We start from the raw sequence: 24,384 nt of genomic DNA, 5'->3' as shown, positions 1-24,384 counted from the left end.
CCCAACTACTGTTTTACCCAACTCCCTTCAGGCCATTACTATGTCTGGAAGGCCAGCAAGGAGAGGCAGACAGGCGCGAGCCGATAAAAGAGGGCAAGCAGGCTCTGTGTCTAGAGACAACAGTGCTGGTCGTGGACGCGGTGCATTGTCATCAGCACGTGGCCATGGGACATGCTTGTCCTTCTTTTCTGCAGCTGGACATGTTGAACCGCAACATGCCAACGACTTGGTAGAGTGGATGACCAAGCCCTCTTCATCCTCCTCATCCTCTCTCACCCAGTCTCAGGGTAGTAGAAAAGCAGCTGCCAACACATCGTCGTCCCTCCTCTCAATGTCATCATCAGTGACTCCTTCCCTAGACCCACCACGTCCTCCTGAGGAGTCTCCTGAACTCTTTGAGCACAGTGTTGGGTACATGCTCCAGGAGGATGCCCAGTGTTTGGTGGGCTCTGATGATGACACTCAGCTAGAGGAAGGCAGTAGCGTGAGCACAGAGAGAGGGGATGCTCAAGAAGGACAGCAATCTGGCAGTCATGTTCCACAAGCTGCAGCATACTGCCAGGTTTGCTACAGCGATGAAGAGGGAGGGGATGATGAGGGCACTGACTCCACGTGGGTGCCTGGAAGGAGGGAGGAAGAGGAGGAGGAGGAGGAGGAGGAGGAGGAGGAGGCACATGTCCAACGAGGCAGGATGCCCTCTGGGGGCCAGCTTAGGGGCAGCACACCGACTGAATCACACCGCAGAGCTCCGCCTGCGCAGAGCGCTTCCTCTGCGCAGAGCGCTTCCTCTGCGCGTTATTCTAAAAGTTCTTTGGTGTGGGCCTTTTTTGAGACGAGTGCATCAGATCGCACCGCTGCTATTTGCAACATATGTCTCAAGCGTATCTCACGTGGCCAAAACATCAGCCGCTTGGGCACCACATGCTTGACCAGACATATGTTGACCTGCCATGCAGCTCGTTGGCAAGCATACCTCAAAGACCCACACCAAAGAACAAAGCGGACCTCTCCTTGCTCCTCATCAGCTGGCATCTCCAACCCCACTAGACCTTCAGTCCTCTCTGAAACCTGCTCTGAGAGGAATGAAGGTGTAGAATTAGGTGTGTCACAGCCAAGTGCTTCCGGGAACTCTGCTAGTGGTACATCCACGTCCGATTATAGCAGACAAATGTCCCTGCCCCAGCTGCTGGACCGGCGGAAGAAATTTATTCCCAGCCATCCACATGCCCAGCGGTTGAATGCTAGCTTGGCTAAATTGCTAGCACTTCAACTGCTGCCTTTTCAGTTGGTAGACTCGGCCCCCTTCAGTGAGTTTGTACAATGTGCGGTTCCTCAGTGGCAGGTCCCCAAACGCCACTTTTTCTCACGGAAGGCGATTCCGGCTCTCTACCGGCATGTGGAAGGCAATGTCCTTGCCTCGCTGGACAGGGCGGTCAGCGGTAAGGTGCATATTACCGCTGACTCATGGTCCAGCAGGCATGGACAGGGACGTTACCTGTCTTTCACGGCCCATTGGGTCACTCTCCTGGCTGCTGGGAAGGATGCAGGACAAGGTGCAGTAGTGTTGGAGGTTGTTCCGCCACCACGCCTCCAAAATGCTACTATTGGTTGTGACACACCTCTCTCCTCCACCCCCTCCTCTTCTTCTTCCTCCATGGCCTCTTCCAGTGCTCTGTCCTCAGAACCAGCGGTGCTCCGTAGGCGTTGCAGGGGCTACGCAAGTACGCAGGCAAAACGATGCCATGCCGTGCTTGCGCTGGTTTGTTTGGGGGACAGGAGCCACACTGGGGCGGATGTTTTGTCAGCTCTGCAGGGGCAGGCCGAGAGGTGGTTGACGCCACGCCAGCTTAAGCCAGGAATGGTGGTTTGCGACAATGGCACCAACCTCCTCTCCGCCCTCCGACAGGGACAACTGACCCATGTGCCCTGTGTAGCTCACGTCCTTAACCTGGTGGTGCAGCGGTTCTTGGGCAGGTACCCCGGCTTACAGGATGTCCTGAAACAGGCCAGGAGAGTCTGTGTGCATTTTCGCCGATCATTTAATGCCTGTGCTCGGCTGGCTGAGCTCCAAAAGGAGTTGAACCTGCCCAAGAACCGCCTTATATGTGACATGCCCACCAGATGGAACTCAACATTGGCCATGCTGCAGCGGCTGCACACGCAGCAGAGGGCCATCAATGAGTACCTGTGCGACTACGGCACCAGGACGGGGTCAGGGGAGCTTGGTTTTTTCTCACCACGCCAGTGGGGCATGATCAGGGATGCATGCACTGTCCTGTCACCGTTTGAGGAGGCCACAAGGATGGTGAGCAGTGACAGTGCATGCATCAGTGACACTATACCTCTTGTCCACCTCTTGGAGCATACGCTGCGTGGAATAATGGACAGGGCACTTGAGGCAGAACAGAGGCAGGAAGAGGAGGACTTCCTTGCCTCTCAAGGCCCCCTTTATCCAGACAGTGTTCCTGCTGTGCCACCCATCACACAGGAAGAGGGTGAGGAGGAGGAAGAGGAGGAGGAGGATGATTGTGTCAGCATGGAGGTGGAGGCTGGCACTCAGCATCAGCAGCAGCAGTCTTATAGGGATGATTTACAGTCCCAAGAAACACGTGGACTTGTACGTGGCTGGGAGGAGGTAGCTGCGGATCATGTTGTCCTTAGTGACCCAGAGGACTCCGGACCGAATGCCTCAGCTAACCTACGCTGCATGGCCTCCCTGATCCTGCAAAGCCTGCGGAAGGATCCTCGTATTCTTCGGATCAAGGAGAGGGACCATTACTGGCTGGCCACTCTCCTTGATCCACGGTACAAGGGTAAGGTTGCCGACCTTATCTTGCCATCGCAGAGGGAGCAGAGGATGAGACATCTCCGGGAGGCCTTGCAGAAAGCTCTGTGCAACGCGTTCCCAGAGACTGGGAGGTCACAAACTCCTGGTCCTGGACAACGTGTTGCTGAGGCATCAGTCAGAAGGAGCGGTGAGAAGGTGGCCGTCTGACTGATGCTTTCAGACAATTTTTTAGTCCGCAGCCCCAAGGTATGATTGGTTCCAGCACCCATCGCCAGCGTCTAATTTACATGGTGCAGGAATGCCTAGGGGCAAGGTCAGACTTGGACACCTTTCCCACTGAAAATCCTCTGGCTTACTGGGTCTTGAGGATGGATCACTGGCCAGAGCTTGCACAGTATGCAATTGAGCTACTGGCCTGTCCTGCATCCAGCGTTCTTTCGGAACGCACCTTCAGTGCTGCTGGTGGCTTCGTTACCGATCACAGGGTGCGCCTGTCCACCGAATCAGTTGATCGACTGACCTTCATCAAGATGAATCAGTCTTGGATCACCCACAGCTACCAAGCACCTGAAGCTGATGTAACCGAATAATTTTTTTTGAAATACCACATCCCTTCAAGACTGCCTATGCTGATGCTGAGTGACTGTCCTGTTATGTTGATTGTCTATCCTCTTCCTCCTCCGCTGATATGTTGGAAGAACATTTTTGGTTCTGGGTGATGCCAGCAGCCCAATTTTTCTGCCCCTGTTTAACAGGGGCGTTTAAGTACAATTTTTGATGCAATGCTTTGCAGCAGGGCTAATTCCTGCAATAAAACTAGAGTATATGGCAGAGGTTGCAGTGTGATGGCAGTGTGATGGCACCAGTGCCTAAGGCCCAATTTTTCTGCCCCTGTTTAACAGGGGCGTTTAAGTACAATTTTTGATGCAATGCTTTGCAGCAGGGCTAATTCCTGCAATAAAACTAGAGTGTATGGCAGAGGTTGCAGTGTGATGGCACCAGTGCCTAAGGCCCAATTTTTCTGCCCCTGTTTAACAGGGGCGTTTAAGTACAATTTTTGATGCAATGCTTTGCAGCAGGGCTAATTCCTGCAATAAAACTAGAGTGTATGGCAGAGGTTGCAGTGTGATGGCACCAGTGCCTAAGGCCCAATTTTTCTGCCCCTGTTTAACAGGGACATGTATTTACAATTCTTGATATAATATTTTACAGGAGGGCCCCTTCCTGTGCCCACCCAGAGTAACTGTGAGGACTTATAGTGTTGTGGCACCAGCACCACAACCACCAAAGGTAAATTTTTCTACCACTGTTCAACAATGGCATGTAATTACAATTCTTGATATAATCGTTCACAGCAGGGCGCTCCAGCGCCCACCAAGAGTCACTTTGAGGGCTTACAATGTTGTTGCAAAACCAACACCTTGTTCCGCCATTTCTGCAGAGCATATAGGGCAGGCCCCTACTTTCAAACATCCAATTTACAAACATCTCCTACTTGCAAACGGAAGGAGACAACAGCAAGTGAGATGAAAAAAGATGGACGACAAAACAAATTATACAGGGGTGATAACCCCTATGTTTTCCAAAAAGCTTAAAAATATTTTTTTTGACTGGAGCTACACTTTAAAAATGTACCAGTTGAAAATTACAAACAGATTCAACTTACGGTAACACAACAAACCTACACAGTCCCTGTCTTGTTTGCACCGCCTGTATACTTCTGTTCTGAGTATATAGGGCCTGGGGGCCACACGCATTTCCTTTTTTTAATATGGGTACAGGGTTCCCCTTAATATGCGTACAAGACCCAAATAGGCTGGTAATGGGCAGGGAGGGCTACCCATGCCATTTTTCTGAATGATTTTCAACCATATTGCAGGAACCAGATATAACATTAAAACCGCAAGCAGTTTTAAATGGTGTTATTTCCGCTTAATGTCATTTTGTGCAGGGACTGTTCTAAACACGGGAAACACGTGGCACTTCACAGGCATACTACAGACACCCACCAGGCACCATATTTAAAGGAATATTTCACTTTTTTTTTTTCACTTTAATTGTCATTAAAATCAGTGCTCCCACCAAAACGGTAGTTTTTAAAACTTTTTTTTGCAGTGACCCATGTCCCCTGAGGCAGGAGGCAGGTCGCCAAACCCTTTTTAGGACACTATCTTGCATATTAGCCGTTAAAATTAGCACTTTCCAATTCGAACGTTCGAGTCCCATAGACTTCAATGGGGTTCTAACGTTCGTACCGAACGCGGGGGTCGTTCGCAAGTTCTGGTGCGAACCGAACCGGGGGGTGTTCGGCTCATCCCTAATGTCCAGACAGGGGACCCAGAGACTTGCACCAAACTTCAGGACAGCACCAGGGAAGTTATGCTACTGCACACTTCACTCGCCAAAAAAAAGATGCTTCAGCAGTCCTGGAGAATTTTCCAAGAGGGCGAGGGGGGGGGGGGGGGTGGGGTAGGCTACTGGCGTGGTTGGTCAAGGATCAGTCAAGCTCCATGAGTGTGCCCTCGCTGCTTGACTGAGTTGGGATCAGACAGACCTCCTCTAGGGCGATCAGCGAGGGCTTCACGCACTACTCTGAATTATACTCCACGCGGGTGGACTACTCTATGGAAGACCTCCACATATACCTCTCAGACGTTGACTTTTCTGTCTTGACCGACACATACAAGGCCCAACTCGACTCTCCCATTATGCTTTGAGAAGTCCAGCAGGCCATATCCTCACTTCAGGTGGGTAAAACACCGGATGGGTTCCCCACCGAATTTTATAAAATGTACGCTGAAGAGTTAGCCCCCAAGCTCCATTCTATGCTCCTTGCATCGTTGAGGGATGGAGCTCTGCCAAAGTCTATGTCAGAGGCAGTGATAGTGGTAATCCCTAAGCCCGGGAAGGATACTGAACTTTGCAAATCCTACCGCCCGATCTCTTTGATGTGGATGCCAAATTGTTAGCCAAAATTTTGGCGACTAGACTGAACGGGGTGATCACGGCGTTGGTCCCTCCGGACCAGTCGGGATTCATGCCGGGTAGAGGAACAGATATAAATATCTGCAGGCTATTTACCCACATTGATCTGGCAGAGGAGGGGAACGCAGGCATAGTTGCCACTCTGGACGCCGAGAAGACATTCGACTCGGTCGAATGGCTCTATATTCGGGAGGTCCTGGAGTGCTTTGGGTTTGGACCCAGGTTCATCTCCTGGGTCCAGCTTTTGTACAAGGAGCCTACTGCCCGGGTTAGAGTGAACAGCCTGTTGCCCCCCCCCCCTTCAGCCTAGGGGTACCAGACGGGACTGCCCCCTATCCCCGGGGCTTTTTGCCCTAGCAATTGAACCCTTGGCAATCTTGCTGTGCCAGGACCAGAGGGTAAGGGGAATACGGGTTGGAGTACTACAAGAAAAAAAATCTCCTTGTATGCTGATGACGCCCTGCTTTACCTAGCTGACACAGACACCTCTCTGAGCTGCACTAGAAATAATAGATCAATTAGTGAAGTATCCGGGGGTCCGAGTTAACTGGGATAAGTCTGTCCTTTTTTCCCTCCACGACTCTGGCCCCAGAGGTCTCACCAACATGCCACTTCAGTGGGTGGACGAATTTAAATATTTGGGAGTAATTGTTAAAAACTCCCCTCAGGCGTATATAGGAGACAATCTTTCCCCCCTTTCCCCCCTTTTGGTCCAGCTTGGTAGGAAATGCCAAATGTGGAAAACATTGCCGCTGTCTCCGTTGGGCAGGGTGAACCTCCTGAAGATGGTGTATCTCCCTAAATTTGTTTATTTTTTTAGGAACACGCTGTGCCCACTCTCTCAGGATTCTTAGACATATCCATAAAGGATCAACCAACATATCAGCCCAATAAAACGGCTATAAACTATACTCGAGATGTTATAGAACGCCAGTCAAGATACACAAATTCTACCCTAACATCTCCCCACTATGCTGGCATTGCAATTTGTCGCCAGGATCGTTACTGCATATTTGGTGGGAATGCTCACTCATTCAACCCTTCTGGAGGGAGGTCCACCGCATAATAGAGCAAATCACAACATATTCCCAAGTTCACACCAGAGCGATTCTTACTACACCACTCAACTTTACCTCACGCAGGTTCTGCGAAATCTCTCACCCTACACCTAATAAATGCAGCAAAACAAAGCATACCAGTTCTTTGGAGGCAGACCAACCCCCCTACCATCCTCAACTGGTTTAAACGCATTGATCGAATAGCAGAAATGGAGGCCCTCATACATCAAGCCACAGAAAACCCAACCAAATTCCCAAAAAAATTTGGGCCAGCTGGAAACAGTTTAAAGAAACCCCAGAATACAGCAATCTTGCCCATCAAAAGATCAACAACAACCAGGTGACATCAACACAACAACACCACACGTCCACACCAAACGAAAATATAGGAAGCAATACGCCCCGGGGAATAACTCCAGTATAATCCTTTGTTGTTAACTGAATGATAATACCAGACAATATATTAGCAATAATAGAAAGTTAACTTTAGCTCAATCCAGACACTCTAACCATGGCCTACATAGGACAAGGATTGCCCCCTATATGGAACAGCCCCATCTAAAGAAACATCCATACAGAATGCCGACTCACTAGACATTCCTCAAGAAATGCAGCTCACCCCATTAACCCTACAGATTACTTATGGCCTGGTGCTGCCTTTTCCAGACACAGTCTGAACCCGATAGGGGTGGCTGGAGAACAGGGTACCACTCAGGCTATCAAAACACAATCCCCTGAATTAAGCCGCATAGCGAAGACACATTCTTACCTCACAGGCCAAGCTAAGAAACAAACAGACCCCAGGTGGAGTAAGCTCCGAGTACTTTCCATAGAAAACACTAGTGGAAAAAAAATCTCTCTATGTAGACTACAAACTTGTGTTTAAACATGAACTAAATCTGTTATTGTTTCAATTGTGCTGTACTCTAATTGTTCATTTGCAATATTATCACTGTATTGTTAAACTGAATTTTCAATAAAATGTTTGAAACAAAAAAAAAAAATGCATAGGTGTGCATCCAGCCTAAGGCGGCAATGAAACTGAACAAATCACCTGTGCAAAATAATGGAAAGTCTGAAAAACATTATCTATTTGGGGGCACCTTGAGGAATGGAGTTGAGAAACACTGGCCTAAGTTCACATTGGTGCGGTGTGGGAAACTACATGCGATTTGGGCAGGAATCACATCGCCTTCCTGTTCAAGTCACATGCAATTCTTTGCAGTGCAATTTTAGCCCATTCGTTGTGTATAGCTCAAATCACACCACACGAAAATGGTGCTTGCACCTTTTTTTTTTTTTTTTTTACACACATTGGAATTGGATTGCATGAGTGTTCACATCTATGCGATCCAATATTGCCAATTGCACTGCGTTTTGTAAACTGTTTTTGGGGTGTTGTTTAAAGCGATATTAAAGCCTTGTTTTTGTTTTGTATTTTTTTCAAAAACAAACTTGTTATACTTACCTCAGTGACGGCTGGTGAAGTTTTAAGATGGGGGAGCCAGACCCAGCCCTTCCTTTTTGATCCCTCCCACTTTGTGAAAATGGGTGTGGTTTCAGCAAAATAGTGGGCGTGGCTCTAAGGTGGTGTAGTTAGTGTCTGAGATGAACAAGGGACAGAGGGAGAGGGAGAGAGGGATGGAAGGACAGCAGGCCCAGATCCTACACAACAATAGAAATATGTGTATTCTAGAAAGTTTAACAATCAGCAGATAAAGATATTTCAAACACCTGGTGTTAGCACTTCAATCATCCCAGCACCATGGTTGTTATGGTGTCAGGATGATTGAAGCACATTTTTTCTATTATAACATTGTAATATAAAATTAAATCATTCAACTCACCATAATGCAGAATCAGTGGGAGACCTGAGCGTGTCACTAGCCATGTCGCCTGCCACCAGATGCCATCAGGTGTCCCAAGCGGAGTCCCTCCACTTACATGCAGCCTGTGTCACCATCAAACTGCAGCAGCATGTGTCACCACCAAATTGCAGCAGCATGTGTCACCACCAAATTGCAGCAGCATGTGTCACCATCAAGTTGCAGCAGCATGTGTCACCATCAAGTTGCAGCAGCATGTGTCCCACCAAATGGTAGCAGCATGTGTCACCATCAATTGCAGCAGCATGTGTCCCACCAAATTGCAGCAGCATACGCCCCACCAAATTGCAGCAGCATGTGTCACCGCCAAATTGCAGCAGCATGTGTCACCGCCAAATTGCAGCCACATGCGTCCCATCAAGTTGCAGCAGCATGTGTCACCGCCAAAATGCAGCCGCATGCGTTCCACCAAATTGCAGAAGCATGCATCCCACCAAAATGCAGCAGCATGTGTCACCTTCAATTTCAGCAGCATGCATCCCACCAAGTTGCAGCAGCATGCGTCCCACCAAGTTGCAGCATTGTGTATCCCACCAAGTTGCAGCAGCATGTGTCCCACCAAGTTGCAGCAGCATGCGTCCCACCAAGTTGCAGCAGCATGCGTCCCACCAAGTTGCAGCATCATGCGTCCCACCAAGTTGCAGCATCATATGTCACACCAAGTTGCAGCAGCATGTGTCACCGCCAAAATGCAGCAGCATGCGTCCCACAAAGTTGCAGCATCATATGTCACACCAAGTTGCAGCAGAATATGTCACCGCAAAAATGCAGCAGCATGCGTCCCACCAAGTTGCAGCAGCATGCATCCCACCAAGTTGCAGCAGCATGTGTCACCAAGTTGCAGCGTCATGTGTCCCACCAAGTTGCAGCAGCATGCATGTCACCAAGTTGCGGCGTCATGTGTGCCACCAAGTTGCAACAGCATGTGTCCCACCAAGTTGCAACAGCATGTGCCCCACCAAGTTTCAGCAGCATGTGTCCCACCAAGTTGCAGCAGCATGTGTGTCACCAAGTTACAGCAGCATGCGTCCCACCAAGTTGCAGCATCATGCGTCCCACCAAGTTGCAGCAGCATGCGTCCCACAAAGTTGCAGCATCATATGTCACACCAAGTTGCAGCAGAATATGTCACCGCAAAAATGCAGCAGCATGCGTCCCACCAAGTTGCAGCAGCATGCATCCCACCAAGTTGCAGCGTCATGTGTCATCGCCAAAATGCAGTAGCATGCGTCCCACCAAGTTGCAGCAGCATGCATCCCACCAAGTTGCAGCAGCATGTGTCACCAAGTTGCAGCGTCATGTGTCCCACCAAGTTGCAGCGTCATGTGTCCCACCAAGTTGCAGCGTCATGTGTCCCACCAAGTTGCAACAGCATGTGTCCCACCAAGTTGCAGCAGCATGTGTGTCACCAAGTTACAGCAGCATGTGTCCCACCAAGTTGCAGCAGCATGTGTCCCACCAAGTTGCAGCAACAGGTGTCCCACCAAGTTGCAGCAGAATGTGTGTCACCAAGTTGCAGCGGAATGTGTGTCACCAAGTTGCAGCAGAATGTGTGTCACCAAGTTGCAGCATCATGTGTCCCACCAAGTTGCAGCAGCATGTGTGTCACCAAGTTGCAGCAGCATGCGTGTCACCAAGTTGCAGCAGCATGCGTCCCACCAAGTTGTAGCAGCATGTGTGTCACCAAGTTGCAGCAGCATGCATCCCACCAAGTTGCAGCAGCATGCGTCCCACCAAGTTGCAGCAGCCTCACATCAAACCCCCCCCTTACTTACCTTGCAGTGTGTTGTCCTCTCCAGCGATGTCTCCTGTAGAGAGGTCCATCCTCTCATACTTCCTGGTTCCTCTCTCCTGGGCGCAACTGAAGAGAGAAAACAGGAAGTGACATCATCTCAGATATCAATCAAACCGCCGGCCATAGTAATATATACTACGAACGGGCGGCGGAAGCTATTCGGCGCTTCAGAAGTGATAATTAAGTGGTTTGGGGAACAAACATCAAACACTTGGGTCCATGATCAGGAAACCCCCCAGACCTAAAGTGATTGTAAAGGTTTGCATTTTTTTTTTTTAATAACAAATGTGTCATACTTACCTCCACTGTGCAGTTCGTTTTACACAGAGTGGCCCTGAACATCATCTTATGGGGTCTCCTGGCAGCTCTTGCGGCTTCTCAGATAACCCCCTTGGAGAAGCGCTCTCCCGGGGGGTTACCTTGCGAACCATAGACACGAATGTCACACTCGGCCCTGTCCCCCGCATCATTGGATTTGATTGACAGCAGAGGGAGCCAATGGCTGCGCTGCTAACAATCTATCCAATCAGGAGCCGAGAACCCCAGGCAAAGGAAGAGCACGGCTCCACCAGGTGAAATTCCAGGGCTCAGGTAAGTAAAACGGGGGGGGGGGGGGGGGCTGGGGGGCAAGTGACTGACAGGTGTTTTTTCACCTTCATGCATAGGATGCATGAAGGTGAAAAAACACAAGGATTTACAACCCCTTTAATCCCATTGAGAACTTGTGCTCAATCCTCAAGAGGCGGGTAAACAAAAAAAAACACAAATTCTCATAAACTCCAAGTATTGATTATGCAAGAATGGGCTGCCATCAGTCAGGATGTGGCCCAGAAATTGATTGACAGCATGCCGGGGCGAATTTAAGAGGTCTTGAAAAAGAAGGGTCAACACTGCAAGTATTAACTCTTTGCATAAACTTCATGTAATTGTCAATAAAAACCTTTGATACTGATAAAATGCTTGTAATCATACCTCAGTATAAGCGGTTTTTATGGTTTTTTTTTTTTGGGGGGGGGGGGGGGGCGACGGCAAACGACCACCCCCGTCCCCCCTGGTTGGTTGGTCGGCTAGCGACACCCCCATCACTTACCCCATGTAGATTGCGGGTGGGTATGCGAGCTCCTACAGGCGGCGGGCAATGGCTGGATTGAGGGCTCCTGTGTCCTTTTCCCTTCTTCTGCATCATGCAGCTCCTCCTAGGTGTCCAATAGAGTCACCTGTCCTTTCAGCCAATTGGGTAGACAAGTCTCATGACCCACTTTCTGATTGGCCGGGAGGAGAATCAGTGTGGCGATAGCGAATATTCATTCGCTATTGTCACACAACTGGGTGTACCCCAAGCCCACCCTTTTTTTGAAGCCTATTTAGCCTCTGGCTCTAATCACGTGCTTCGAAAAAACACACCCATGCGCCCCAGCACCCCTGTATTTAGATGGGGGGGGGGGGGGGCGCTCATTAGATCCCTTATTGATGGCCTGCTGCTGTTCGCTATACCATAGTAACATCTGACAAAAAAGATCTAAAAACACTGAAGCAGCAGACTTTGTGAAAAGGAATATGTGTCATTTTGTAGATTGTAAGCTCTAATGAGCAGGGCCCTCTGATTCCCCTTGTACCAAATTGTAATGTCTGCCTTTAGTTTGTTAAAGCGGAGTTCTGCTGTTTTTTTTTTTTTAAGTCAGCAGCTACACATACTGCGGCTGCTGACTTTTAAAATATGGACACTTACCTGTCCAGCGCGCCCGCAACGTCGGCACCCAAAGCCAATCTGACGCTCGGCTCTTGGGTGCTGCCGCCGCCATCTTTGCTACGGGAATCAGGAAGTAAAGCCTTGCAGCTTCACTTCCCGGTTCCCTACTGCGCATGCACAATACGGACGGTCCCTGCTGTCTCTGGAACCCGTATGTTTCCCAGCAGACAGCGGGGAAGGGACAGGAAGTAGCGTAAATACCCACAGATTCTGAGACTAGCTATGCCCGGAAGTGGGTGCAAATACCTGTATTATACAGGTATCTGCACCCCCCTCCCCCCGAAAGGTGCCAATTGTGGCACCGGAGGGGGGGAGGGTTCCACTTTAGGGTGGTGCTCCACTTTAAGTGCTGCGCTAACTGTTGGTGCTATATAAATCCTGTATAAAATTCTCCAAACTTTTGGCCACGGCTGTATAAAGCACCATTACCAAGGTCCATGTTTTATCCAAGTGAAAAATAAAAGCTTTGCCTTTCTTTCTGCTTAAACTGTGAGGAATAAGACAAACCAGTGCTGTAGAACTACAAGCAGCAAGATAACCAAGAGCACAGCTGGCCATTTCATTCAGTGACCTAGTGCTGTTTCCTGTCTTTTTGTCATGCACGTCACCACGCCCACCCCTAGGCAGGCATGGGGGGGGGGGAAGCTCATTGGACCTCCTAACAAAGGGGGAGGGGTGTGATGGCGCAGGCGCACTGCCGTGGTGGGTATCGGTGGCAGGCCTCAGCGCTTGTCAGGGGGGGTTGAATGGTTCTCGTAGAACATGCCAGTCGCCGCCACCGTCGTTGCAGTGAGTGTTCGTGTGGCGCTGTAATGTCCTAGGCGGGGGAGGCTCGGGACAGGCGAGAGTCTGAGGAGAACGGCCGCCATGAAGCATGGAGCGCTGTGAGGAGGGTAAGGGAAAAGTTGTGCGTATAGCAGGATAGGATTACTTTTCTTCACTTCAGGGGGGGAGAACATAACGGGAGAGAGTCTCTGAAAAGAAAACCCTTCCTAGTAATGTGTTCTCTTTAGGGACGGTGGACTTATTTTAACGCACCCCTTTTTGAAAGCAGAAGGAAGTCCCACATAAAATGGCAGATTACATTTAGGATTTCCTTCTGGAATCTCAAGAAGAGATTTATCGAAAACTAGAGCAGCCAATCGGCTTCTAGCTTCAGCTTGTTCAATTAGGCTTTGTAAAGGAAAGCTAGAAGCTGATTGGTTGCCATGGATTGCTTCTCCAGTTTTAAAGCAGTTGTATAGTGTGTGTGTGGTGTTTTTTTTTTTTTTTTTTTTGTTCTTTTTTTTTTTTTTTTACTTTTACCTACAGGTAAGCCTATAATAAGGCTAACCTTTTTGGTAAAAAAAAAAACAAAAAAAAAAAAAACGATCTAAACCTGTATGGTTTAGGAGATATTCCCCTTGCAATGAGCCGCTGACTGCAGCGGCGCATGCGCACAGGGCATTCCCGGCTGAATGCCCGGACCCTGCTGGAAAGAAATCTCCTGTGCGTGTATCACGGTTTTGGCCACTCACATCCCCGGAGCTGCGATACCTGGAAGACACGCCGAGGGAACATGTCGGCTCCCTCGGCGTGGATCGGGCGAGATGTCGGGACCTCATTCTAAGGTAAGTATTTCATAATGAGCTAGTATGTGGTGCATATTCGCTCATTATGCCTTGCAAGTCTGGGGGAAAAAAAAAAAGTCAGCTGCGTTTAACCACTTGAGACCCGCGCTATAGCCGAATGACGGCTACAGCGCGGATCTCCTTTTCCGGGACGACGTCAATAGACATAGTCCCGTGCACGAGCGGCCTGCACGCCCCCTGTGATCGGCGAGTCTACGAGACTCGCCTGATCACTGATCCGTGCAAGGGGTCGATCCCGACCCTTTATCACGTGATCAGCTGTCAGCCAATGACAGCTGATCATGTGATATAACGGAGCCGGTAATCGGCTATTATTCCTCCTCGCGCTGATAGCGCGAGGAGAAAAAAAAAGCCGATCACCGGCGGCCGTGATCGGGACATCAGTCCCGATCACGGCCAGCCCTGCCAGTGCCCACCTGCCCCCTGCCAGTGCCCACCTGCCCCCTCATAACTACACATAATAAAAAATTAGTGCCCCCCGTCAGTGCCACTCAGCAGTGCCCACAGTGCCACTCAGCAGTGCCCACAATCTGCCTCAACAAAGGTGCTGCACCCCAGTGCCACATATCCGTGCCCATCAGTGTCATCTACCAGTGCCCAGCAGTGCCGCCCAGCAGTGCCACCTATCGGAGCCACCTATTAGTGCCACCTATCGGTGCCCATCAGTCCCATCTATCCGTGCCACCCATCCGTGCCATCTTATCTGTGCCCATCAGTGCCCACCAGTGCAGCCCATCAGTGCCCACCAATGCAGCCCATCAGTGCCCACCAGTGCAGCCTAACAGTGCCGCCTCATCAGCGCACTTCAATGAAGGAGAAAAATGACCCGTTTGCAAAATTTTATAACAAACTATTAAACATGATTTTATTTTTATTTTTTGCACCTTTTTTTGTTTGTTTAGCAAAAAATAAAACTCCGAGCTGTAACTAAATACCACCAAAAGAAAGCTCTATTTGTGGGAAAAAAATGATAAAAATTTCATTTGGGTACAGTGTTGTATGCCCGCGCAATTGTCATTCAAAGTGCATCAGCGCTGAAAGCTGAAAATTGGTCTGGGACTGAGGGGGGTTTAAGTGCCCAGTAAGCAAGTGGTTAAAGAGGAGCTCCAGCCTATAAAAAACAAATTGGCACTTTCTGAAGGTTTCCGCCATCTTTTGTGACCTGTGTGTGTCCCAGCATGCATCGGGGGGGAGGAGGAGGGGCTGCAAATGTCATAGAATGGTAATCTTACCCAGACGTGGGAGCGGGTACCTGCCAAAAAAAAAAAAGTGGTGGGGTTGTGAACAAACTGAGCTTTTTTCTTTTGAGTGGAGCTCCGCTTTGAGGCTGGGTTCACACTATCTTCACATGCGGCTCACAGCAGGGGTCCGGTGTGTCCCCGTTCACCGGAACAGTTCCAAATTTTTGGCTGAATTCGGACCTCAAACTGGACCAAAAGACGCAAAGGGCTCCAGTGCAATTCGCACCGGAGCCACAGCAAAGATCTGTGAACCGGCTCCATAGAGAGCCAGTCAGAATCTACTGATTCCCCACATCCAATTTGTAATAGTGTGAATCCAGCCTTAAGTGGTAGTTAACTGCGGCACTTAACCACTTCAGCTCCGGAAGGTTTTACCCCCCCCCCTCCTGGCCAGGCCATTTTTTGCGATACTGCACCACATTACTTTAACTGACAATTGCATGGTCGTGCAACACTGTACTAAAATAAAATTGATGTCTTTCCCCCCCCCCCACAAATAGAGCAAAATCTAATTTCTTCATAAATTTAGGCCAATATACATTCTGCTACATATTTATGGTTAAAAAATAAATAAAAAATGTATATATTATTTGGACAAAAGTTATCGTGTCTACAAACTAGGGGATACATTTTTGCATTTTTTACTAATGATGGCGATAAGTGACTTTTAACAGGACTGCGACATTGCAGCGGACAGATCAGACACCTAACTGACACTTTTTTTTGGGAGCCAGTGAAAATACAACAGTAATCGGTGCAAATAAAAATGGACTGTTATTGTACTGTCACTGGCAGGGAAGGGGATGGACTCCCTAGATGAACACAGTGATCCGTGTTCCTGAATAGCAGGAACACAAGATCACCGAGTGCAGACCGCCATTCTACCTCTGGGGATCAATCACGGGTGGCCGGCGGGCATCGCCACCTGATGTACAGATAAGTCATTTCTCGCAATAGGACAGACCTGCCTCAGTATATGTATTGCGGCCGGTCTGCAAGTGGCTAAAAAAATAAATCCCCTGCAATACAATGGCATAATGTGCTAGTATGCATCACATATTGGCACATTATAAAATGCTTACTTTAAAACGAAGCCCTCCATTGGTGCACTGTCGCTAGGGTTGCCACCTCATTCCTTTTTAAACCCAAACAGATAAATTACACAGGCTCTGTGGCTGATTAAAGTGGTAATTAAACTCGGTGCTTTATCTGCATTCAGTTAGCCTTAGTACCTGTGTAATTAATATGTATTCATGTTTGAAGGGTTAAGATGGCAACCCTGGCTGTCACCATTGACAGGGCTTCCATCTTCACCTGGTCTTCCGTCTGGATTTGTGGTCTCCGGCTGTATGAGTGTCTGGAGCCATCATGACGTCACTCCTACACATGCACACGACTGCATCCAGTGTAAATATCTCCTAAACAGTGCAAGTTTAGGAGATGTTCACTGTACATAGAGGTAAGCCTTATTACAGACATGCCTGAAGGTACAAGTTCAAAAAACGGGTTTACTACCAGTTTAAACCAACCAAAGGCAGATTAAAATTCATCTGGTTCAGGAAGAACTACCCGGATTTCGACCCAACTGTGTGTGACTTCAATATAACCAGCCCAATTGATCAATCCATTTCAGTGCAACTAGCCTATTGGGGGGGGTTTGTTGTTCAATCACTGCCAGCAGCTATAGCCGACAACACTGATCATCGTATTTTGACAACAGGGAATGCTCCCACTATCAGAATAGAATATCACAGCGGGAGGCATTCCCCCATCAGCACTGTATTGATGGGGAATTTATGCAGTTTTCTTTCCTTCAACCTATGAGAAAATCACTCATTGTAGAGCCAGCCTTGGTAAATTCCCCCATGGTCTTTTTCACAGCAGCAATTTTGCATACAAAAAAATGTGCATACACTTCCTTGTGTGTCTCTTGTAAACTCACTTTCCTGTCAGACTGGTCTAGATCCACGCGTAAACTTTTTCTGATTCCACTTTTCTCTATAGGGACTGCACAAATGTGAACAGTTAGGATTTAACCACTTCAATACCGGCACTTTTACCCGCTTCCTGCCAAGGCCAATTTTCAGCTTTCAGCGCTGTCACACTTTAAATGACAATTGCACGATCATGCAACACTGCACGAATGATCAGGGCCCTGACGGGGCTGCATTCTAGGGGTGGGTGCCCCCGTAGCAAGCTGCCTACTGTAGGGGCACTCAATGGGATGGAGGGGCCAGGAGCAGCAAAGAGGGACCTGAGAAGAGGAGGATCCTTGCTGCTCTGTGCGAAACCAACAGCAAAGAGGAGGTAAGTATAACATGTTTGTTATTTAAATTTTTTTTTTTTTTTACAATCACTTTAACCCCTTAGGTTCCACAGCGAGTCTAATAAGCATGCTTTGTTGCATATAGAGACTGATTTTACTGTTGTGGGTTTAATAACACTTTAAGGATCACTGTCTTATGTGTTTTATTACATGCATTAGAGTTTCACGCTTGCCAGATAGTATACCTTTTTATACTTCCAGTGCTGCAACAGGAGAGCTGCATCTCTTGTGCGTGGAAATCGCACTGTCCCTGGTCCTCGCCTGTACCCATGCACAAAACACTTTTATTAAAGATTCACAGAATACAAAGTGTTCTATTAATTGGCATGGTAATGAGGGGTGAATTTACAACACTTGCTTCCAAGTATGAGAGCCGCAGTTCTGTTGCAGCCTTGGAAGTATAGTGGGAGCCGCATAGAAGTGGCATTCTCCTCATGGGACTTTAAGAACATATTACCCCAACGTTTTTATATTCTTTTTTTCTTTAAAATTTTTCCGTAAAAAACAACAACCTGGCTTTGGAGCAAAAAAAAAAAAAAAGTGGAATACAGACTATTCTTTTGCAATAAGCAGTATATCTATGACATGGTATTCAAATTCTATAACATTAAGACCTTAATGAAAGATTTCTGAGACCTTATGAAAAGTCTTAAATTCTTGCAAGTTCTCCCTGCTGAAGATAAGAAAATCCTGGAATACAATTCAAGTAACACTGTACTTCCTAATGCAGTTCTCAAAAAAAGCTCTCTGAACTCCTTGTGCAGCTGAGAACAGAGGGTATGCGATCACATAACCACTTCAGTCCCGGACATTTTTTTGCGATGTGGCACTGCGGAGCTTCAACTGAAAATTGCGTGGTCGTGCGGCGCTGTATCCAAACCAAATTGATGTCCTTTTTTTCTCTTTCGTTCATTAGAGGACTAGGCAGAAAGTGTTAAAAACAGCAATATTTGCACAGTACCACCCAGGGGACGGTCCTGCTGGCTATAACCCCTGACACTGCATCCAGCAGCTCAGTTTTTTTTCTGCCTAGCGTAGAAGGACCTGGCTCCCTGTGGGACCATTGGTCCTGGGAATTTTTATTTTTTCAGCTTTTTTGATTCCTGTGATCTACAATCAACAGCCAGGCTTGGTGCCACCACATGCACTGTCTGACCTAGCTGGTGCTCGGTGAGCTATATGCTCCGGGGCACACATATGACCGTGCTACTGCTGTCTGTGTCACAGTGTGCTGTGGCCGACAGCCACCCCATGCTGCTCGGGTGATGGGTCTGTCCGTGGAATGCATCCAGCAGTCTCTGCAGGAGGGGTAAGTATGGTTCCACCTGTCTTGGCAGGATAGAGCAGCTGGGCATTCCCTTTATTTTTTTATTTTTTCTCCTGGTCCCTTTCCCTCCACCCCATGCTATGGGCCGCTGCCTGACTGGGCACATGGGGGTGCAGTGCACGTACCTGGCCTGGGGGGCTCTGGGTTCTGGCAGGGGGCTGCGCTGGGTGTTGGGGGTCCTCTTCCCTGTTTCTGGGCCACAGTGGGGTGTTTTTGGTATGTTTGCCGTGTGAGGAGGCCGCCATGCGTTCCGCGGCCATTTTGCTGTAGCCACAGCCAGTTTCTTCCTTTCAGCCATTTTCTTGGCGCCCTCAGATGTTTTTTGCTGAGGTGGCCGGTGGCCATTTTCTAGTAGCTTCAGATAATTTTGCCTCTAGCACTGGGTGCTTGTTTCCTTCCAGAACAGCGCACTTTTCACACACACCATGTGGATGACACAGAGGAGGGCGTATGGTGGCAGCACGGCGAGGTACCTGAGTCGGGGTGGTGAGTCTTGTGGGGGGGCTCCTCAGTCTGTAGCAGCTAGGAGGGTGGACATTTTGCGTGACTTGCCTTGGTGACAGGTGAGTCTGTGTCAGCAATGCGTCAGAAGCTGGCGCTTCTTCCCCAGACATCCCTGTTATTGCAACTGGTTTCCTTGCACCTGCGGTGCCTATGGTGCTCTATCGGCAGTCCTGGAGGCCTTTGTTGCCAAGGTGGAAGCGGCATGCGGGCACAAGGGGGGTAAAAAACGCCCCCACTGTCTTCTGGGGAAAGCTCTGATTCAGACTTGGGCCCAGCTGTGACAGGCGGCCCTGTTCTGACATGTCAGAGGATGCAGACCAGGACCGTTTGGACAGTAAGAATGATTCCATGTCCGGGTCAGCGCAGGAAAAGGTGCTTGTAGGAGCACTTATTACAGTGGTGCAGGATACCCTAAAGATGGAGGATACAGTGGGGACATCTACAGAGGTGTCGGTCCCTTTCGGATCCCACAAGCTGGCCCGCACAGCTGAGGTGTTTCCTTACCCAACTTATTTTGATAAGTTTATTTACAAGGAGTGGGGAAAAACGCAGCAGGCTTTTTCGATCCCGAAACGCATGGCGGTGCGTTACCCCTTTTGAGCAGGGTTTCCAGAAGAAATGGACATCTCCAATTGTTGATCCAGGTTAAATAAGGTAACCATGATTCCGGTGGAAGGGACCCCTGCTTTCATGGACCCTGCTGACAGGAGAGCCGAGGCGGTTGCCCGTTCCATGTTTACGTTAAGTATCAGCAGTAGTGCTACGTTGCCTGACTTGGCTGAAATGCTGGTCTGCGGGTTCAGGCATCTAAGAAAGCACTGGCAGGTTTTGCCCTTCCAGGGAGAGAGGCTATTTGGAACCTCGCTGCATGACATTAACCACTTCCCGACCAGCGCACGACGATGTACGTCGACAGAATGGCACGGGCAGGCATATTGGCGTACAATATTCGATGCCGCCCTGCCATCGGGAGCGCGCCGGCGTGAGTCCGGTCGCGGGACCCGCGGACTCGATCGCCGCGGGCATCCCCGCGATCGTCTCACGGAGCGGCCTAATGGAGGAAATGCTGTGTAAACAACATTTTTTCCATTCTGCCTAGCAACTAGTGACGCTGATCTCTGCTCCATGTGATTGGAGCAGAGATCCGTGTACACTAAATGAAAGCCCAACCCCCCCCCCACAGTTAGTAACACACCCCTAGGAACACTTAACCCCTACACTGCCACCCACTGGTTAACCCTTTCACTGCCAGTGTCATTTACACAGGAATCACTGCATTTATATAGCAGTGATTACTGTATAAATGACAATGGTCCCAAAAATGTGTCAAAAATGTCCGATGGGTCCCCGACAATGTCGCAGTCACAATAAAAATCGCTGATCACCGCCATTACTAGTAAAAAAAAAAAATAATAAAAAATTATTAATAAAAATGCTATAAAACTATCCCTATTTTGTAAACGCTATAACTTTTGCGCAAACCAATCAATCGCTTATTGCGATTTTTTTTTTTTTTTTTTTTTTTTTTACCAAAAATATGTAGAAGAATACGTATCGGCCTAAACTGAGGGAAAAAAATGTTTTTTTATATATTTTTGGGGGATATTTATTATAACAAAAAGGAAAAAATAATGCGTTTTTTTCAAAATTGTCGCTCTATTTTTGTTTATAGCGCAAAAAATAAAAACCGCAGGGGTGATCAAATACCACCAAAAGAAAGCTCTATTTGTGGGAAAAAAAGGACGTCAATTTTGTTTGGGAGCCATGTCGCACGACCGCGCAATTGTCAGTTAAAGCGACGCAGTGCCGAATCGCAAAAAGTGGTCTGGTCTTTGGTCTGGTCTTTGACCAGCAAATTGGTCCGGTCTGAAAGTGGTTAAGAATGTTACTTGAGGTAAGAGTACATTGCTCCCACAGTCCAGAAAAGGTATCGAGCCGTGCCGTGGGCAAGGGCCCTCCTTTTTCGCTCAGAAGTGGATTTTTTTTGTCTGCCCGGGTTGCCAGGTAAGCGTTCCCACTCCGACAAGGTACCTGCTGAGGGACAAAGGCGTCTCTGGTTTCGCAAGCCAAACAAGCCTGCGAGCAATCTGCTAATGCATGAAGGTTTGCCCCTGCCTGACTCTTGGGTGGGGGTGTCACCTTCAGGAGTTTGCAGCCCGGTGGACCTCCCTGCTTTACGACCAGTGGGTCTGCAAACTGGTTTCATCAGTGGTACAAGATAGTTTCTTTTTTGTACGCCAAACTGATTTTTTTTTTTTTTTTTCCCCTCCAACCTTCATCTTCTTCCGGCTCGTTGGGAAGCCATGTTCGGGGCAGTACAGGACCTGCTGTTGTGCAGGGTGATAGTGCCTGTACCAACGCCAGAAAGGTTTCAGGGATTCTACTCTAATCTGTAGTCCCAAAGAAGGAAGGGGTCCATCCAGTCCTGGACCTCAAGGCCCTCAACAGCTTTGTGAAAGTACAAAGGTTCAGGATGGTATCGGTTTGCTCAGTGGTTGCCACACTCCATCAGGGGGATTTTCTGGGGCATCCCTGGACATCAAGGACACTTACTTGCATGTCCCCATATGCACCAAGCATCAGAGATTTGCAATCGGGGACAAGCACTACCAATTTGTAGCTCTCCCTTTTTGGCCTGGCGTGGCATTGAGGGTCTTCACCAAGGTGCTAGCCCCAATTTTGGCTTCGCTAAGGCAGCGAGGGATCGCAATCGTGGATTACCTGGACGACCACTTTCTGAGGGCAGCTTCTGCCTCAGAATTAAGGGAAGGATGTGGCAATCTTTGGGAGTTTGGTTGGGTACTGAACCTACAGAATTCGGTGATGGTGCCAACCCAAAGCCTCCAATGGTCTTGCTTCTGGACTCCTCAGAAGCGAGAGTCTTTCTCCCTTCGGACAAGCTGCAGACTCTTCAAGCTGGGGTGAAGTTGTTGGTGTCTGGCAGGTGGTCGCTGCTGTGTTTTTTTGCATGCAAGTCCTGAGTCTCATGGTAGCCACTTTCGAGGCGGTACCGTATGCTCAATTCTACACTCGAGTCTTGCAAAAGGAGATTCTGTCCAAATGAGACAAATCTGTTGTCCCTGGATTGTCTAATTCGGATGAGCCAGCTAAACAGGGATTCCCTGCTCTGGTGGCTGAGGTTTCTGGCCCTTTTGGAAGTCGTTCCTTACTCTTCATTGGATGGTGATCACAACGGATGCCAACCTGACCGGCTGGGGGGAGTTTGGGGCGTACAGTTGGCCCAGGGTCACTGGACCCAGGAAGAATCCCGCCTGCCGATCAACGTGCTGAAACTTCGGGCGATCAGGCGGTGCCTCTCTACATGGTCTCAGAGGCGGCACGGCGGTTGCATATGTCAACCATCAAGGAGGAACAAGGAGCTCGGGTGCAGCACTGGAGGTTGCTCACATCCTGCGATGGGCAGAGCGGCTCGTGCCGGCTCTGTTGGCCGTGTACGTTCCGGGCGTAGAAAACTGGCAATCGGACTACCTAAGCCATCAGATGCTGGACCAAGGGGAATGGCTGCTGCATCCGGATGTATTTCGGCTCCTTTTCCTGAGGTGTGGCACGCCAAATGTGGCTCTCCTGGCCTCTTGACTCAATCGGAAGGAACAGAGTTTTGTTGCCAGGTCAAAGGATCTCCCCACCCCACTAAAGCTCCTACCACGTCTGCTACGCAGAGTAGAGGACGATGGAATTCCCGTGATTCTGATTGTTCCAGATTGGCCTCGGTGTCTGTGGTACGTCCACATAGTATGACTAGTTCCTTGGTGGCTGCCGATGCAAGAGGACCTTCTGTCCTGCTTTAACTGCATGGCTGCTGAAAGCCAGGTGCTAAGGTACCGAGGTCTGTCAAATTGGGTAATATCCACTAGGCTAAGTGAACGGAAGTCATCTTCTCTGAAGATTTATCATTGTACGTGGAAGGCAGGCATCTCCGTGTGAGGAGATGGGGTGGCGTCTGTGCATGTACTCAGTTTCCAGGGTCCTTCTGTTTTTGCAGAGAGGAGTGGATCAGAAACTTGCCTTAACCACTTGCCAACCGCTGTCAGCATATATACATCAGCAGAATGGCACGGCTGGGCAAAGTAACGTACCCATACGTTACTTTGAAATTCCTGCCATGCGGCGCAAGCTCCATGCCCACGAGACCCGTGGATTCAATCGCCACTGGGATACCCACGATCATGTCACGGAGCTGAAGAATGGGGAGATGCCGATGTAAACAGCATCTCCCCGTTCTGCCTAGTGACAGGACACTGTCTGCTCCCTGTCATTGGAAGCAGCGATCAGTGTCATGTCACTGCTAGCCCAATTGACCCATCCCTGCCCCCTAGTGGTTAACCCCTTCACTGCCAGTGAAATTTTTACTGTAATAAATGCAATTTTATAGCATTGATCGCTGTATTAATGCCAATGGTGCCAAAAATATGTCAAAATTGTCCGATGTGTCCACAATAATATTGCAGTCATGATAAAAATTGCTGCTTGCCGCCATTACTAGTAAAAAAAAATTTTGTATAAAAATGCCATAAAACTATCCCTATCTTGTTTTTTTTTACAAAATTTACGCCTTTTTTATTTTTTGCGCAAAAAAAAAAAAACCGCAGAGGTGATTTAACCAAAAGAAAGCTCTTTGTGGGAAAAAAAAAGGATGTACATTTTTGTTTGGGAGTCACGTCGCACAACCGCACAATTTTCAGTTAAAGTGATGCAGTGCCGAATTGCAAAAAGTGCTCTGGTCAGGAAGAGGGTAAGTCCTTACAGGGTTGAAGTGGTTAAGCACCATTAAGGGGCAGACATCGGCTTTGGCTGTCTCTTTCCCTTGAATCTGGTGCTCTCGGTGCTTCAGAAACCGCCGTTTGAAAACATTAGGGAGATCCCCTTATGGACACTTGCTCAGAAAGTTAGTCTTTTTAGTGGCTTTTACATCTGTCAGGAAGGTTTCTGAGTTGGTGGCCTTGGCCTTGTCTTGCAAGTCTCCCTACTTGATCACAAGGATAAAGTGGTGCTGCGCCCACAACCTTCATTTCTGCCCAAGGTTGTTTCGGCCTTTCATGTAAATGAAGACATTGTGCTTCCGTCCTTGTGTC

General features: G+C 48.7%; 1 protein-coding gene across 1 annotated transcript in view; it reads left to right on the top strand.

Moving 5' to 3' along the window:
• Positions 1-12,952: 12,952 nt before the first annotated feature.
• The window catches only part of PIK3R2 (phosphoinositide-3-kinase regulatory subunit 2), a 151,247-nt gene continuing 139,815 nt past the window's right edge, over positions 12,953-24,384 (top strand). Inside the window, exon 1 of the mRNA XM_077476339.1 lies at positions 12,953-13,155. The gene's annotated coding sequence lies outside the window, so the exon portion shown is untranslated. The remainder of the gene's footprint in view (positions 13,156-24,384) is intronic.

Source organism: Lithobates pipiens, unplaced genomic scaffold, assembly GCF_037356315.1.
Source record: "Lithobates pipiens isolate NorthernLeopardFrog02 unplaced genomic scaffold, aLitPip1_a1.2 Scaffold_13, whole genome shotgun sequence".
Lineage (NCBI taxonomy): Eukaryota > Metazoa > Chordata > Amphibia > Anura > Ranidae > Lithobates > Lithobates pipiens.
Note: the sequence above shows the minus strand (reverse complement) of the source record. Positions and strands in the feature narration are given on the sequence as shown.